Source organism: Myotis yumanensis, unplaced genomic scaffold (assembly GCF_028538775.1).
Source record: "Myotis yumanensis isolate MYYU_CA2020_CCGP unplaced genomic scaffold, mMyoYum1.0.hap1 SCAF_1, whole genome shotgun sequence".
NCBI classification, from domain to species: domain Eukaryota; kingdom Metazoa; phylum Chordata; class Mammalia; order Chiroptera; family Vespertilionidae; genus Myotis; species Myotis yumanensis.
Window position 1 is genome coordinate 128,737,586 of NW_027223752.1, and position 16,066 is coordinate 128,753,651.

The window sequence follows — 16,066 nt, forward strand, 5'->3', positions numbered from 1 at the left end:
TGTGGTACTTTGTCATGGCAGCACTAGAAAATTAATTGACAGCTAGGAATAACAACCAGCTAATACAGTATGCTTTGCTTAGTAGTGATTCAGTTACATTTTTTAAATTAACTATTTTACAACAAAAATGTTAAGCTTCACACATCTTAGTACTTGGATGTCTCTTTTTATTCTTTCTAAAGAATGCTGTATTCTAAGGCTATTTCCCAGGCTGCTCAGATATATACCTTCATGGATAAATTAAAGAATCATTAAATGAATTGCCTGCACTACACTACCTGCTAGAAGATGTAAAAGGTGAATGCATCTTTTCTTTTTCTGTTTCAAGTTCTTTGTGTGAGTATAAATGTCAAAATTGTATCTTGTCCTTCCAATTATCTTTTTGTATTACAGCTGGCTGATTATCATTTAAAGTATCTTTTCAGCTCATGTCACAGATTTTCTCAGGGAACATCTCAAAAGCACAACTTGAGAGTGCCCTACTCTTGAGATTTAGCCTTTGAGAAAACCCCAGAGTTAGAGAATTACTATCTCAAGCCAGCTGAGTGACTCTGCATTATGGTAGCATAACCTGAACACTCATTAAAAGTTTCCACCGAGGAAGCTCCAAGTGTTTGTTGAGGATTTATGAGAGTGCTGTAATAGCAAATAATTTGCACAATTTGCTCTGTTTCCATGAGCTGAGCACAGAATTTGCTGTCCTCATGTTAAATAAAGAGACAATGCTTATATATAGTCTTATCTTTTTCCAAATGCAAGTTAATATATTTTTATTTTATGTATAAAAAGTATAAAGAAAAATGAAAATAATGTATAGGCCCAGTATCTTTCCATAAAACTTTGGGGTATATCCTTCCAGCCACTACATATTAAAATTATATCTCTTTCCCTTTCTCTCTGCCTATCTCTTTTTTTCTTAATGAAATTGTACTATATGTAGCCTATAAAAATTCACTTAAGAGCATATTATAGACATCTTGATCTAAGTATTTGATGGAGGTACCATATTTGTGTGTGTGTGTGTGTGTGTGTGTGTGTGTGTGTGTAGCAATGTACTTTACCTTAACCGTATACTTTAAAATGTTTTCTGGTTTTCTTATAAAAGTATTCTTCTGTAAATCCATATATAGGTAAGTTTTTAATTATTTCCTTAAGAGAAATTTCTCACTGTGGGTTTTATGGACTAAAATGACTGCTAATCTTCAAATTACATACCACATACTACCAAGTTGCCCTTTGAAAGAGCCTATCGTTGAACCTATAACAAAGAGTTCATGGAAACTCCCACCTGCTCACAGATTTGTACCACTGTGGCACATCTTTAATTGCTAATGAATTTGTTTATATCACCACTTTAATTTACTTTCATATTTATATTTATATATTTGGTGTATTATACCTTTGTCACTCATCTACATTGCAAATATTTTACCAGTATATCATTTATTAACATTTTTGTTTTCTTATCAAAAAAAGTTTACATAGTGAAGAAATTTAATATTTCTCCTAATGATTCTTGCCTTTGAGCACCAAAAATGTAAAATTTATTCACCTCATTTTATTCTATTATTTTAATAGCTCAATGCAATATTTGGGTGTTGATTTTGATCTATGATAATGAGTAACTATTTTAAGTATATTTTCCAAAATTATCTCCATTATTTACTAAGTAATCTATTTTTCTCAATATTGTAAAAATTCTATCCTCAAAAGTAAATTGCAATGTTTGCTTTGATTTATTTCTCTAACAACATTTTGGTCCCATTAAATTCCTTGTTGATCATTTTACCAATATTTTAAATATATGTTGCAAGTTGACAAGGAAAGTTTTATATTATTATTATTATTTATCATCATTTTCCTGATTTATTCTTTCAATGTAAAAGTTTATTCTTCAAATAAAATTGGTAATTATTTGGTCATGTCTTCCCCCAAAAAAGGCTGTCTTTTTATAGGGAGTAGGAGATAGATGGATTCTAATAAAAGCAGAAAATATTTGGGAAGAAAGGACATTTTTACAATATTGAGGCATTTCAACCAAGGGACTTGTTAGTGTCATTTATTTACTTTTTACAAAATTTCTCTTGTTAAATCTTATAATTTTTTAAAACATAGCAAATAGGATTTTTGTCACCATTAAAAGTCCGAATTTTAAACAGATTCTTGGACTGGGTTCATATCCATCAGCTCATTAAACCTGAGCACCGTTTCATCTCCAGTAGTTTTTTTCAGAACTTCTACCTTCACCAGGAACCTCCATGAGTTTTCCCAACTCAGACTTGGGCTTCTCCAGCATTTTGACATTTTTAGCAGAGACATAGAGATGATAAGTAAATTATCAAGCCTTTTCTATGTCTTTTCCAATGCTATCTATAATCAGTTATTGACCACTTCTTTCAAGTAATGTTTTAAAAATTAAAATAAAATCTTTATTGTTGAAAGTATTACATATGTCCCATTTTTCTCCCATTGACCTCTCCCAACCTGCCCCTTCCCCCCACTCCAGACCTTTACTCTCCTATTATCTGTGTCGATGGGTTATGTATAGATGCATACAAGTTCATTGGTTGATCTCTTCCCACTCACCCACCCTCCCTTGCATTTATCCACACCTCCTGGGTCATGATTTCCATCATCTTCTTTCAGATTTGGTGGACCTATTGATGCTGAGCATAAGAGGCCTTCAAAATCTGACTGTTGCATCTATCTATCTATATATATATATATATATATATATATATATATGCCTAAGTGACCGTTATGACTGGTCGACCGAATGACCAGTTGACCGGTAACTATGACGCGCACTGATCACCAGGGGGCAGATGCTCAATGTAGGAGCTGCCACCTGGTGGTCAGTGCACTCCCACAGACACCCTCCTGCTCCCTCCCCCTGGCTGGCTGGGTGGTCAGTGTGCTCCCACAACCAACCTCCTGCAGTTCCTCCCCCCCGGCTGGCCGGCCCTGATCAGCTCTGATCGGGACTGGGTGAGGCGGCCTGAATGGCCCCGATGGCCAGCCAAGCTGAGGGACCCTACCAGTGCATGAATTTGTGCACCAAGCCTATAGTGTTTTGTTTTTTTTAAATAATTTCAACAAAGAATAGATGAAGCAAATAAAAATTGGTACTCCTGATATCAACATGAGCTATAATCATACTTTGCCATTTTTTGACCATGGAGGACATTTTGTCATGGGTAACATCCATACCATGAAAATTAGCACTTTTTGCCCTGGACATTCTCAGTAATTAGCTTGAATTTTTTAAATGAAACTTCATCATTCTTCAGATCAACTAGGTTCACTTCAAAAACAGAACCCTTAATACTATCAGATGGAATTTTGGTTTCTTGAGTTCTTGTGACTAGTGCATTTCCAATATTTCTTATATTGAGCATAGCTGGTGCTTTCACATTGCATCAATCATCCTTAGTAAATGGATCAACCACTTTTTTCTTGGCTCCCTTCTTGTTGTCTTTTTTTATAAAATGCTTGTTCTTGCCTACTGCCTTGGTGCTGTTTGGAGAGCCAAAAGGCTAAGTCTTATAGTTTTATTGATAAAGTTCTTTTACGTCTATTTAAGCTTATCCTTGCATATATTATGTATCTATTACTGTTTGATAATGTATATATTTTATTTCCAACTCCTAATTTTTAAAAGGAAGCTACTTCACTGTACGTATTTATGTTCTATTGGTAATAATGAACTCCCAGTATTTCTGATATATTTACCAATTTAGAAAATTTCTGGATTAAGAAAATAATCTGAAAATAATAAACATAACTTCATTTCTTTTTTTAAATATATTTTTATTGATTTCAGAGATGAAGGGATAGGGAGAGAGAGATAGAAACATCAATGATGAGAGAGAATCATTGATCGGCTGCCTCCTGCACATCTCCCACTGGGGATGTGCCTGCAACCCAGGTACATGCCCTTGACCAGAATTGAACCTGGGACCTTTCAGTCCGCAGACTGACACTCTATCCACTGAGCCAAACCGGTTTCGGCTCATTTCTTTTTTTAAATATATTTTTATTGATTTCAGAGATGAAGGGATAGGGAGAGAGAGATAGAAACATCAATGATGAGAGAGAATCATTGATCGGCTGCCTCCTGCATGCCCCCTACTTGGGGTCGAGTCCGCAACCCCAGCATGTGCCCTTGACCAGAATCAAACCCAGGACCCTTGGGTTCACAGGCTGTCGCTCTATTCTGAGCCAAACCAGCTAGGGTATAACTCTTCATTTCTTACATTTTTTTTCTGAATACTTCAAGAATATTAAATAATAATGGTGATTTCCATTCCATAATCTTGTGAAATTGTATTAATAATAAAAATAATTATTGTATTGTTCAATTGTAATAATGATGGATTTGTTAACTCCCCACTAAGCATGATGCTAATGTAGCTTGTATAGTACCTTCAAAAGTGTACTCCTGTTTTTAAAAGATGAAATTATATAAAATATATAGATACCGATGTAAATTTTAATATGGGCTTACATATATTATCTCACATTACTAAACTGGACAATTCTTCTTAGTAATTATTCTCATTAGTCATTATTGTATTCACTTTATTTGCCTATATAATTTTTAATCTTCTTACATTCCCTGAATCCAGGTATTGCTCCTCCTGTTACTTAAATTTTATCACCGCTCTTCATACAACCTCCACCCACTTTTACCCTACTTCCTAGTTGTAACTCAGAATCAACATGGTCAAACCTATTGGACAGACTCACTCCTCTTCTTGACAAGCCACATCCTCCAGACTTTGTTACACTTATTAAAGTCATAATTCTCCCATTATTTAATCAAAACCCATAGTATCATCTCCAACTGATCCCTTTCTCCTTTTCTCTGTCCACTTCATTTGCCAATGCTTTTGGATTGTGTTTATACACGGCTTCTTCATCTTCTGCTCATGCTTACTGCAAATGTCTCCTGATGTAGTACAGGGGGAAGTAATCCTAACAAATAGGATATAAAAAGAGAGTTTGTGTCCCCTGAGACTTCTGCCTTGTCTGGGGAGCACCATTTCTTCTTCCCCTTTGAATGCTTTCACCAGGTAAAGAGAGGCATCTAGTCCAGCAACAGACAAGATGGTCTTGGGGGCTAACATTATTTTTATAGGGATAAAGAGAAACGTCTTCGCTAAGACTTAACAATACTGAGTGAAATGAAGACAAATATACATTATGAAGAAAACATGGCAAAAACATCCAGACAAAAAGACAGGGGATAAAATCATTTCAGATTCTGAGTTGACTGCAAACTTGATTTTAATGATGCCACCCAAAATGTAATGTGTAGCTGCCCTGATATAACAAGAAAACTTAGCCTTTTCAAAATGAAATGTTCACTGCCTCAAAACAGTGAGAAAACAGAGCCATCAGCAGCATAAGCAGAGGAGACGAGGAAGGGGAGATGATGACTCTACTGGACTCTGCCTTGCCAATCCACCAAGGATACTGCACTCAATGTCTAGAGAAATGTTACACATCTGCTCAATACCCAGAGAACAGCCTGAATGATGTATCATAACATATGAGGAGATGCAATAATTTAGGATTTTAGCCTCCAAAAGAAAAGACTTAAGAAATAGGTTACCTGTAGTTAAATGGTTCTAATCTTAAAGAGACTGTCCTTTTGACTAAGCACAAACTATTCTAATACATAGAAGTAGCAAGATTGTTATTTTGGGGGACTTAAAATATGAGGAGAAAACATTTAACAAGCTCTTCATCAAATTAATCACATAAAAATAACTGCTAGTAGTCATTGAGAGTTTTCTTCCAGGCATTATGTTACACTCTACTTACATCACCTCTTTTAATCTTCTCAACCACTCTGTGAGGTAAATATTATTACTTACTTCCCATCTCATTTTAAGATTATCTGATCTTAATGTCTTTGTGAAAGAAAAACCTGCGCCTAGAGCCAAGATTCTCCCAGGATTTCAACATCCATCTGTTCTGGTCCTCAATGTTTGCGAATTAAACTCTCAAATAATAGAGTGACTCAAAGTTGGAAGAAGTAGGGGAAGAACTGAAAGCACATGCTGATGGAAACATCCTTATATATTTTGCTTAGGATGAGTCATGTTCTCCTTTTCATCGCAGGGTTCACAGATATCCTCGATTTTAATCTCAACCAACACACACACACTCACACACACGCACACACACACACACACACACACCCGTAATTACCACAGCCAGCTATAGTGTGTGGTATGTGGCTCATGACATGTAATGAAACTGATGGCATCCTATGTATATCAGGATACGCATTATTTTATAAACTGCGCATTATATATATATTATAATTACTGGTTATAAAATATAAGCTATATTTTGTAAATTATCCTATATAATAAAAGCCCAGATACTGAAATGGCAGAACGACCAGAGACCAGAACGACCATGGCCCCTAACCCTGGCCAGCTGCCCCCAGCAAGTGGTTAGGGCCAATCAGGCAGGCAGGCAAGCAGTTAGGGGCGATCAAGGAGGCAGAGGCAGTTAGGGGTGATTAGGCAGGCAGAGGCAGTTAGGGGTGATTAGGCAGGCAGAGGCAGTTAGGGGTGATCAGGCAGGCAAAGGCAGTTAGGGGTGATCAGGGAGGCAGGCAGAGTGGTTAGGAGTGATCAGGGAGGCAGGTGAGAAGTTAGGGGCAATCAGGAAGGCAGAAGCAGTTAGGGGCGATCAGGCAGGCAGAGACAGTCAAGGGTGATCAGGCAGGCAGGCGAGCAGTCAGGAGTCAGCAATCCTGGATTGAGAGGGATGCCTATCTGCCAATTTAGGCCCGATCTGAGGGATCTTAAACTGACAATGGGACATCCCCCGAGGGGTCCCGGATTTTGAGAGGGTGCAGGCCAGGCTGAGGGACCCCTTCCCTCCCCCGCAATGCACAAATTTCATGCACTGGGCCTCTAGTTATTCTATAAAAGCATTAAAAAGAAGATTCAAAGAAACTATATGCCTTATTACATGACCGACTCAAACAGTTGTCGAAAGCAGCATAAATAGTTTTCCTACTTTCTATATGCTCTAAGGCAATGGTTCTCAATCTTCTGGCCCTTTAAATACAGTTCCTCATGTTGTGACCCCAACCATAACATTATTTTTGTTGCTACTTCATAACCGTCATTTTGCTACTGTTATGAATCGTAATGTAAATATCTGATATGCAGAATGGTCTTAGGTGACCCCTGTGAAAGGGTCGTTCGACCGCCAAAGGGGTCGCAACCCATAGGTTGAGAACCGCTGCTCTAAGGTAACAACACATTATTTAAGAGATTTGGCACTTGTAATCTGTCTGTCTGTATGTTGTAAATACAAATGACTGTAAGTGTGCTATAAATCTGGAATGCACATGTGAAGTATATGAAATATCAAATTGGTTATAATCATGTTATAGGACTTTTAGGATTTCAGAGTATTTGTTAATTCTAAAACCCTCAGAGGTTTGCAAAAATAAAGCAGCCAACTGAATAGTATCAGAAACAAAACACTACTTTCAACAGTGACTTCAAACAAGAAGAGTATTCTAATTACCTCTCATTTCAATTTTCCACATTAGTAATTTATTTTTATATCACCACATGTTACATAGGGCGATTTGCTAAACTGTGGTTTGCAACAGTGGTTCCAAGGAGGGAAATGTTGGTTTTGGTGTCTTCATGGAAGAATTCACTTTGAAACTGACAGAGATTAGGAGGGGAGTGTTGCATGCAGGGGAAAACCTGAGCCCAGACACTGTGTATGGAAAATGAAACACCAGAGCATGTAAATCAGAGGATTAAAGGACATATGGAAATAACAATAAATTAGCTTAAGCAGAAAAATTTGTGTGTGTGTGTGTGTGTGTGTGTGTGTGAGAGAGAGAGAGAGAGAGAGAAAAAAAGAGAGAGAGAGAGAGACTCAAAGGGGAGGCAGAGATTGTGCCTAGAGAAGTCTATAAAAAACACAAAGTAACTACTGATTTTACCTTTTTTTAGTATATAGTGGGGAGCTACTGAAGATAGAACCAGGACTTTGAATCAACCCAATGATGCAAAGAAGTTGGCTTTCAAATACATTAGACTATTTGGAAACTAACATACATAGATAGTTTGGGGTGGAGCAGTTGAATGGGTTGGGGGAGGTATTTTAGTTTCAAAAATATCCCTGTCAGGATTTAATTCTAAAATATTTTTCTATTTCAATATTCTCACAAGATATTGTATCTATCTATCTATCTATCTATTTTTAATTGCACTAATATGTATTAAATAGTCCAATGGCTTCAATTGTTTACTTTCTGTTTGGCCAACTTAATTTACTGAAAAATACAACAAAATTAAGAATTTTTAAAAATTCATATAGATATCATTTTTCTCTTGCTTTATTTTATGAAGAAATTACAAAATCCATACCCATGTAATCCTAAGTTAGCTTTTGGGGAGTCAAAAATAGTTATGATTTCCCTAAGCACTAGATTTTTGTCCTGAGTTATAAATTAGTTAAGATGTATTTTTAATATTGCATTTAGTGTGACCACCTCATACTGATTACATAAGGCTCTTAATTCATCTTTATTACTTTCACTAAAAGATCTGGTATAAATTGTGAAAATGCTGTAACAGCATAGAGGTATAACAAATCATTTGCATTTAAATGACTGGTGGTTTAATTCAGCTAATTATGTTTCTCTAATATTCAAACACCTGCATTATATTATGCACAATTCTGTGTAAGACAATAGAACATCTTCATCAGCCTTTAAACCCAGAGTTTAAGGTATTAAAGATAAAAAAGAAAGAAGGAAAAAGAAAAGACAGTTTATAAGTAGCCAGTGGGGAAGAGGGGGCTATGAATCATGCAGCAAATGATCTTTCTATCAATCCATCGTGGCGGTCATTATTTAAGCCTAATCATCGAGAATGCAGAAATGGGAGACAGAGCTAAACTCCTGCAATCGATGCCAGTTCTTCATGGTACTCCATGTCTTTTGGCAGACAGCCTGCTTTTACCTTAGAATGGAAGAAACTAAATATCAATGAAGAAGCACCTGCCTTTGCCAGTAGCTTTGACGTACACCTTACCTGAATCTGCATAGCAACTTTCTTTCAAAGCTCTGTGAGCTATTCATATACGCTGCCTCAGCTATTTCTCGAACATCCATTGAGCTACATGAAGGCTAATGTTATCACCTTTTTCCAAATGGAAAATGTGAAGTGCCAAGAAATGATATGGTAAGTCTGAGAGAAACTAGAATTCAGGTTATAACACAAATAGCCTTCCTCTCCAGAATCTATTTTCCCTACATGTTCTCTAGCCAAGTGTACTTTGTCGTAATGCAGATGATTCAGCACACATATCTATTTCAGCACATTGTCGGAGGACGAAAGTGTTGTAAAAGCTTTGGTGAGTAATCTGAGAACTCTTATTCTGAGTATAATGCTTGTGGTGTTTTCCTAATGCTACAAACAAATTCAATATTAAGACATGGTCTTACATGTGTTTTTTGCAATAAAATTATTTGTGCATCCCTATTAAACTATAAATCAATAAATAGCAACACATGAAAAGAATCTATTGTCAGAAATACAGTGTGGTTTAGGGTCAACTTCAATAACTTCAGGGTATTACAGAAATGCACTTACAGTGATCAATATACATTTTTCTTGCTCAAGAGGCTTTTATGCTGATGCACTTGTTTTCAATAAGGGAAAATACGTTACACTACAAAAACAAAGGGAAATTGCTTGACTTATAAGGACTGCAGTAATGTTTCAAATTTTCAACTTCTGATATTTCAGAGTAATAAAATTATCCCACACCTTTCAAACATCTTTTAAATCTATATTATAAAGCCATTATCAAACCACAAGGAACCATATGAATATCTGATTTGGGACACCATGGATCTGGTAATTTTCACTCTGCTATTATATTTGTGGAATATAAAGAGCAGTTGGATGTTGAGTTTCATGTTTTCTTCCTGAGCAAAGTAAAAATATCTGTATAAAAATGCACAGAAAAGCCATTTCATGCCAAAAGTGCTGATGTTTACATGGAAAGAGAAAACAGTAATTTTAATTACTGTGGTATATTATTTTGGAACATTGAAAAAGATATTATCACAAAATAGCTAAAACTTGTGATTAAAATTAACCAAAATATCACTCTTCCCAACCAATCAACAAAAAATCAAAAATGGTACAAGTCATATTTCTCAATGATGGTGAAAAAAAATATGAATTTACTTTTTCCATCCATTTATTAAAACCCACAATCAAATGCATTCCTATTTCTCTAGAGTGTTCTTGTATCTTACTTGAATGTATAGTTAATATTTCATATGACCCATTCAATGTTCTTTATAGACCTTTGGAATAATGTTTTCAAATGCCCTCCAAAGAACTCATCCTGTCTCCAGGAACAATCAAATACGTCTCGAATTACTGTGCTGAGGTTTTACATTAAGAGGGGGATATCTGCTCATAGTTCATGTAATTTGCACTTGAGAGAGAGTGGGGTTTTTATAGTCTGTCTATGCAGCCATCCTATTCCTTTGAAAAACATAAGGTTCTTTGTGCCATTTCTTCAAATACCCATCCTTGAAATTCTAACAGCAGGGGATTCAGATACAGTTCCTAAGGCAATGCCCTGAGTATTCTACTTAGACCTGAGATTTTTCGTCTTTTGCTGATATAGCAACCAGAGATAAAAATAGGCCATTTAGTTAGAGAATCCTAGATGTATGCAACACAGAGCTGTGAAATAGGAGATAAGGACGATGAAATCTGAGGAAGAAACTTCTTGGACGATCTTTTAACTTGATAGTATTTGTCTGTTCCATGTGGCAGATGCTGTACAACAGCTTTGATGCAAAATTCAGATTTATCTAATTATAATACCCAAATAAAGGTTAATCAGTGACTATGATATATAAATTTAATAAAGCATAAACTGGCTTACTTTGGAGAATGCAAGGGCATTGAATTTTTCATGAGTGTTCCACATGACTCTGTCTCCAGTGTCCTCATCCTTCCTTCATGTCGCTCCTTCACAGATGTAATCATAAGTAAAATATGATAGAATACAGGCCATGATGGAAACAATCAGAGGGTGGAAATACATTCTCAATTTGCTTATCGAAAAACACTGCCTTTCCTTTAGTGTATAACTGAATACAAACATAGTGCTTTGATGTCCCTTACTGTCTTGAAATGTTGGATTTATCATCCGTTTCTAACAATAACTTATTCCCACTTGGTTTGGCATTAAAATAAGTGTGCCTTTCTATTAAGAGCTTAAGGTAAAGGAAAAACGGTATTCCAATCTCCCTCAGCCTCTAAGACTTCTGACAAAGCTCACTTGGAATGTCAGGGTCTTCAGTGTGACGATTACATGTTTTCACCTCTGACATTTCCATTATCTAGGTTTACTTTTCACCTCTGTTCCCAGTGGCGAGAGCACTAACTGGATACGGTCAGTGTGGTAGTTTTTATTATGACTGCAGTTATCTGCTAGTAATTTCTTCATATAGTAACCAGAATCAGACATTACTACCCTGTATTTGTTCAGTCTTCCTACATTTTTTAATTTCAATTTTACCTATGAAGTATTGTATTTTTCCTCACATCAGTCCTGCAAGTTAGGTGGGCCAAGTGTTATGATGATTATTTTATAAATGAAAAAAAAACACACAAAAAACCAGGACTGGAAAGTTAAATGATATTTTTAAAAATTGTTCAACAAGTTAGTATGAGATGCAAAGAAAGAATCTGGGTTCCCAGTTCCTTGGAGAATACCGTTTCTACAGAGGGCAACCACCCAATCTTACAGAATAAGATAGTGGGTCTGGATTCATGAGCTCCCCCTTGCTCAATTAATAACATTGTAGGAGAAAAGATAAGACTGCATCATGTTTGCTAAAGGAGCAAGAGCTTATTTATTTGTGCCTGTGAGATCCAGTTTGGTTATAGAATAGTCTATAAAAAGCATTTACCAGAACATCCATCCTTTGAGGGCCAAGGCTGTCTGACTTACTTTGCATTCCTGGTGCCTACCAAAATAGTCCTCAGAGGAACATAATGGATTCTACCTATTGAACGGATAGTGCATGTGCTCTGTCTTTAGAGGAAAAATATCATTTTATTATTTCAACAGAGGCAAAGCAATACTAGGAGTCAGAAGGCTCTAGATCCATTTCTGTCACTTTTAAGGTATGTTTTATTGAAGAAATATCTTATCTGTACTGTAAAGACAATGACACCTTCCTTTCTACCCTAAGAGCATTTCTGTAAACAATAACCTGAAAGAAAAGCTTTCTAGGAAACAACAAAGAGATAAGATATACAAATATAAATTAATATTTTGCCTGTATTTAAAATACTACATCTATTTTATTCATAAAGATGTAGTTTCAGAGGTATGTTTCAAAGGTTTTAATAAAAATATATATGTTAACATATTTAAATATCATTACTTCTAAGCTTCATAAAATTTATATTTATAGTTGTTTAGATAACATCATATAATTTAGCTTATGTTATAAGAACTGCATATCTTATATAATCTTGGTTATCTTAATTTTAAAACTGACACTTAAAAAACTGAGGTTGGTTGAAATTTATTTTTAAGAACTAGGAACTTCCTCATGTAGAATATAAATTTTAGTGAAGAGAATTCATTTAGAATGCTGCAAGAATAGCAAACTTGAAGTTGGTAAGTCACATATTTTTAAATGTCTTTTTCTCATTTAGCAAGAGAAAGCAATTATAATATTATATGAAATGTTATTTACAGTATATTATTCTTCACTAAATGGCTCTCATCATTGAATCCATCAAAAATATACTTAAGCAACAATGTGGGGGATTTCTTTCCGTAATTTCTGGGGATAGCGACCTCCTATCAAGTGTAGAGTTGGCTATTAACACTCCACAGATACCCCTACTGCCTTCTAAGAAGAATCTGACAGTTCTTGGTAGGGCCAATGTTGGTTTGTAACTCCTTACCATGCTAATTATGAGGAACAAGTTGTATCTAGTATAACAAGGATATATATTAGCACTTAAAAGTCTTCACTAGTAACAGCAAAGATTTTAAGTCCTCAGGGTTACCCATTTCTATGAGATAAGCAAAGAAATCAGGGACTTACTACTCACAAGAATAGGTTGTTCTCATATGTGAGCATATATTAAGGGTGTCAGAGCTGCCTTGTGGGTGGAGCCAGTCTAGACACAAAGTGGGACAGCACAGAGTCTGGTGTTGCTCTCAGAGGCAAGCATAAGTCTGGGGATAAGGAAACAATGTATCTTAAATCCAGAGATGCAAATGGAGAATAGAACTTGAATTTGAAGCAAAATCTTGAAAGATTCCCTAAGGTGAGTTTAAATTTGAGAAAAAAATTTAAATTTCTGCTAGTAATTTCTTCATATAGTAACCAGAGGCAAGAGGCAGCCAATCAATGATTCTCTCTCATCAATGATGTTTCTATCTCTCTCTCCCTCTCCCTTCCTCTCTGAAATCAATAAAAATATATTTTAAAAAAAAGTTGTGGAAAATGGGATCAAATCCCTGGATCCTTAAAAATGTAAATCTAGCAGCTCCTGTGCTTTTTGAGCTCAGCCCTTAGACACAGGCTGCAATTTTCCTTTATCCCTATGCAACCCAATTTATATTTAAAAACAAAACAAAACAAACAAACAAACAAAAACAGATCTCTAAATGAAGGGTATAGGGCTCAGAGCAAAAGAATAGCATGCAATTCATTTGGAGTGCTAGGCATACATAATACAGCATATGGATTAGGAAGATGGGAGTCTAGGTCATTACTTTAAGGGGGCACACACCTACTTTTTATAGTTTTTATTTTATGACTTTTTAAATTTCTTAGCTATACAGGGCAACACTGAAAAAACTGAGGGGAATATTTTTGCCTGCTGTTTTTAAAAATGTAAGTGAAAAAAAGAATATCTTAATGGACACTCATAACAGTGCCACATATAATGTTATAATTGCAATAATTTTGATGGAATTGGACCTGACCCTAAAACCTGAATGCAGAAGAACCAACATGGACATCAAACTTGTTTGCAACTAACATGAGTGAAATTTTTCACTAAACAATTCCGGCACATGCTCAGCCAATATCTAAAGGGATCCTTAACTAATTATTTGTAATTATTGAAACCTACTTAAAAACACTCACCTCAGGCATTGTGCCTATGACCATCATTTTGTTATCCACTTATGTCCTGACAAGCCTGAAACCTTGGGATTATTAGCTTTCATTTACAGATAGGCACTGTGGTTCAGCGAGGCTACATTATTTGCCCAAAGTGATAAAATTTGAAACCAAGCCTGAACAGAAATTGCATACTTTATCAACTATAAAATAAGAAAAGTTCAGTAAATTGGGTTAGATTTCATAATTTTCACATTTAATGTTTATCAGATTATAAAAGCAATACTCTTAGAGTTCTAAAAATTTTTAAATAAGCAAAAGAAAACCAGCATTTATTCTTTAAAAAGAGGGAGATAAATATAAAGACAGAATTATCAATTTTTCTACTATTAACATTCTACACCACTATTAACATTCTTATGTATTTATTCCTGACCATTTTTTTCCTTCTCTAAGAATACAGGAAGATAGACACATATTTTCTTATAATTCAATTTCTCCATTTTCCAAGTGCTACATGTTATAAAATGTAACAATAATAATACCTATACTTTACAGAGTTGTTTTGAAGTTTAAATATGGATAATGGAAGTAAAGAGCTTAGTAAACAACCTGGCACATAATATTACTGTTTTTTTTTAAAAAAAAATAATGGTCGCTTTGAAGTTGAAGATTCTTCAAAATGCTTCTCATCTTTTTCTTTGGGATTTCTGGATACTCCCTACACCAAATCCATGGTTCAAGCCACCATCAGACCTTGATCAAAATAGCCATTGTGTTCCCCTATTTTCCCTCTGTGTCCCATCTGTCTATTCAAGGGCAGTGGCCAGAGTGGTCACATCCCTGCTCAGAACCCTCCCTGGCTTTCCTATATCTTACATATTGAAAGTCAAAGGCCTTTGGCTGCCCCACAGGGCTTACTTCTTTCTAATCTCTGTAGTGACACCCCTGCTCACTCCTCTTTAGCCTCTTGGCTATTGTGTAAATATACCAGGCTTGCTGCTGCCCTAGAAGTCTTGAAGTCACTCTTCCCACAGTCTCTATTCTTCTCCTAGAAATCTTCATGACTTATTCTCTAGATGTCTTTGAAAATGTCCCCTCATCTGAAAGAACATATTCCCGATCACCCTCAATATATAAATCAGCCCTCTCTCTGAAACTCCACACCCCATATGGAACCTTCAATATTTTCCTGCATATCCATTTCACTTAATATGTATATACTTATTTGTTTATTTGTTTATGGTCTGTTACACCTGCCTAAAAATAAGACCTTAATAATAGGAATTTTAACTTTCTCATTCACTTGCCCTTAACTAATACCTGACAGAATAAGTATATCAGGAGAGACTTCTTACAAACATGGATTTCTGAAATGGGTTCTGAAGAATCAGTAGAATTTGAACAATCAGAAATGATATAAGAGCAAGTGTTGCAGGAAGAGCAAGCCCAAGAAAATACACAGAGTGAGAAAAAAAAAGAGTAGAATCTGTACAAGCAAATACTTCTGTTTTATTGTTGTACGCAGTGTGAGCAGAGGAATAGTCATAGTTCAGGGAAGAGACTGGGTCTTATTGGGGTTTGGAGGGCCATGAATGTCAGAGAGCGGGCTTGAATCTAATTTAATAAGCAATGGTGAATCTCTGGAGGTTTTTGAGTAGGGAAATAACATGACTGGAGCTCTTTAGGAAGGTTTTTCTTGCAGGAATATACAGTATGGATTAAAGAGGGAAGTCTATAAATAGAGAGGCCGAAGTCTATAAATAGAGACGCCAGCGCTTTCTATAGGCCATTCCAACCTTATTCACCCTAACATCGGATAAATCAGAAAAGACTTTCAGATTTTAATTTGTAAGTTTTTCAAGTAAGGTCACTAAA

General features: G+C 35.6%; 1 protein-coding gene and 1 pseudogene across 2 annotated transcripts in view; both read right to left on the minus strand.

Annotated features, from left to right (window-relative positions):
- LRFN5 (leucine rich repeat and fibronectin type III domain containing 5) overlaps positions 1–16,066 on the minus strand; it is a 295,655-nt gene that overhangs the window by 250,196 nt on the left and 29,393 nt on the right. The gene's annotated exons all lie outside the window — the stretch shown is intronic.
- Positions 2,105–3,398, minus strand: LOC139013956 (small ribosomal subunit protein eS1 pseudogene; annotated as a pseudogene).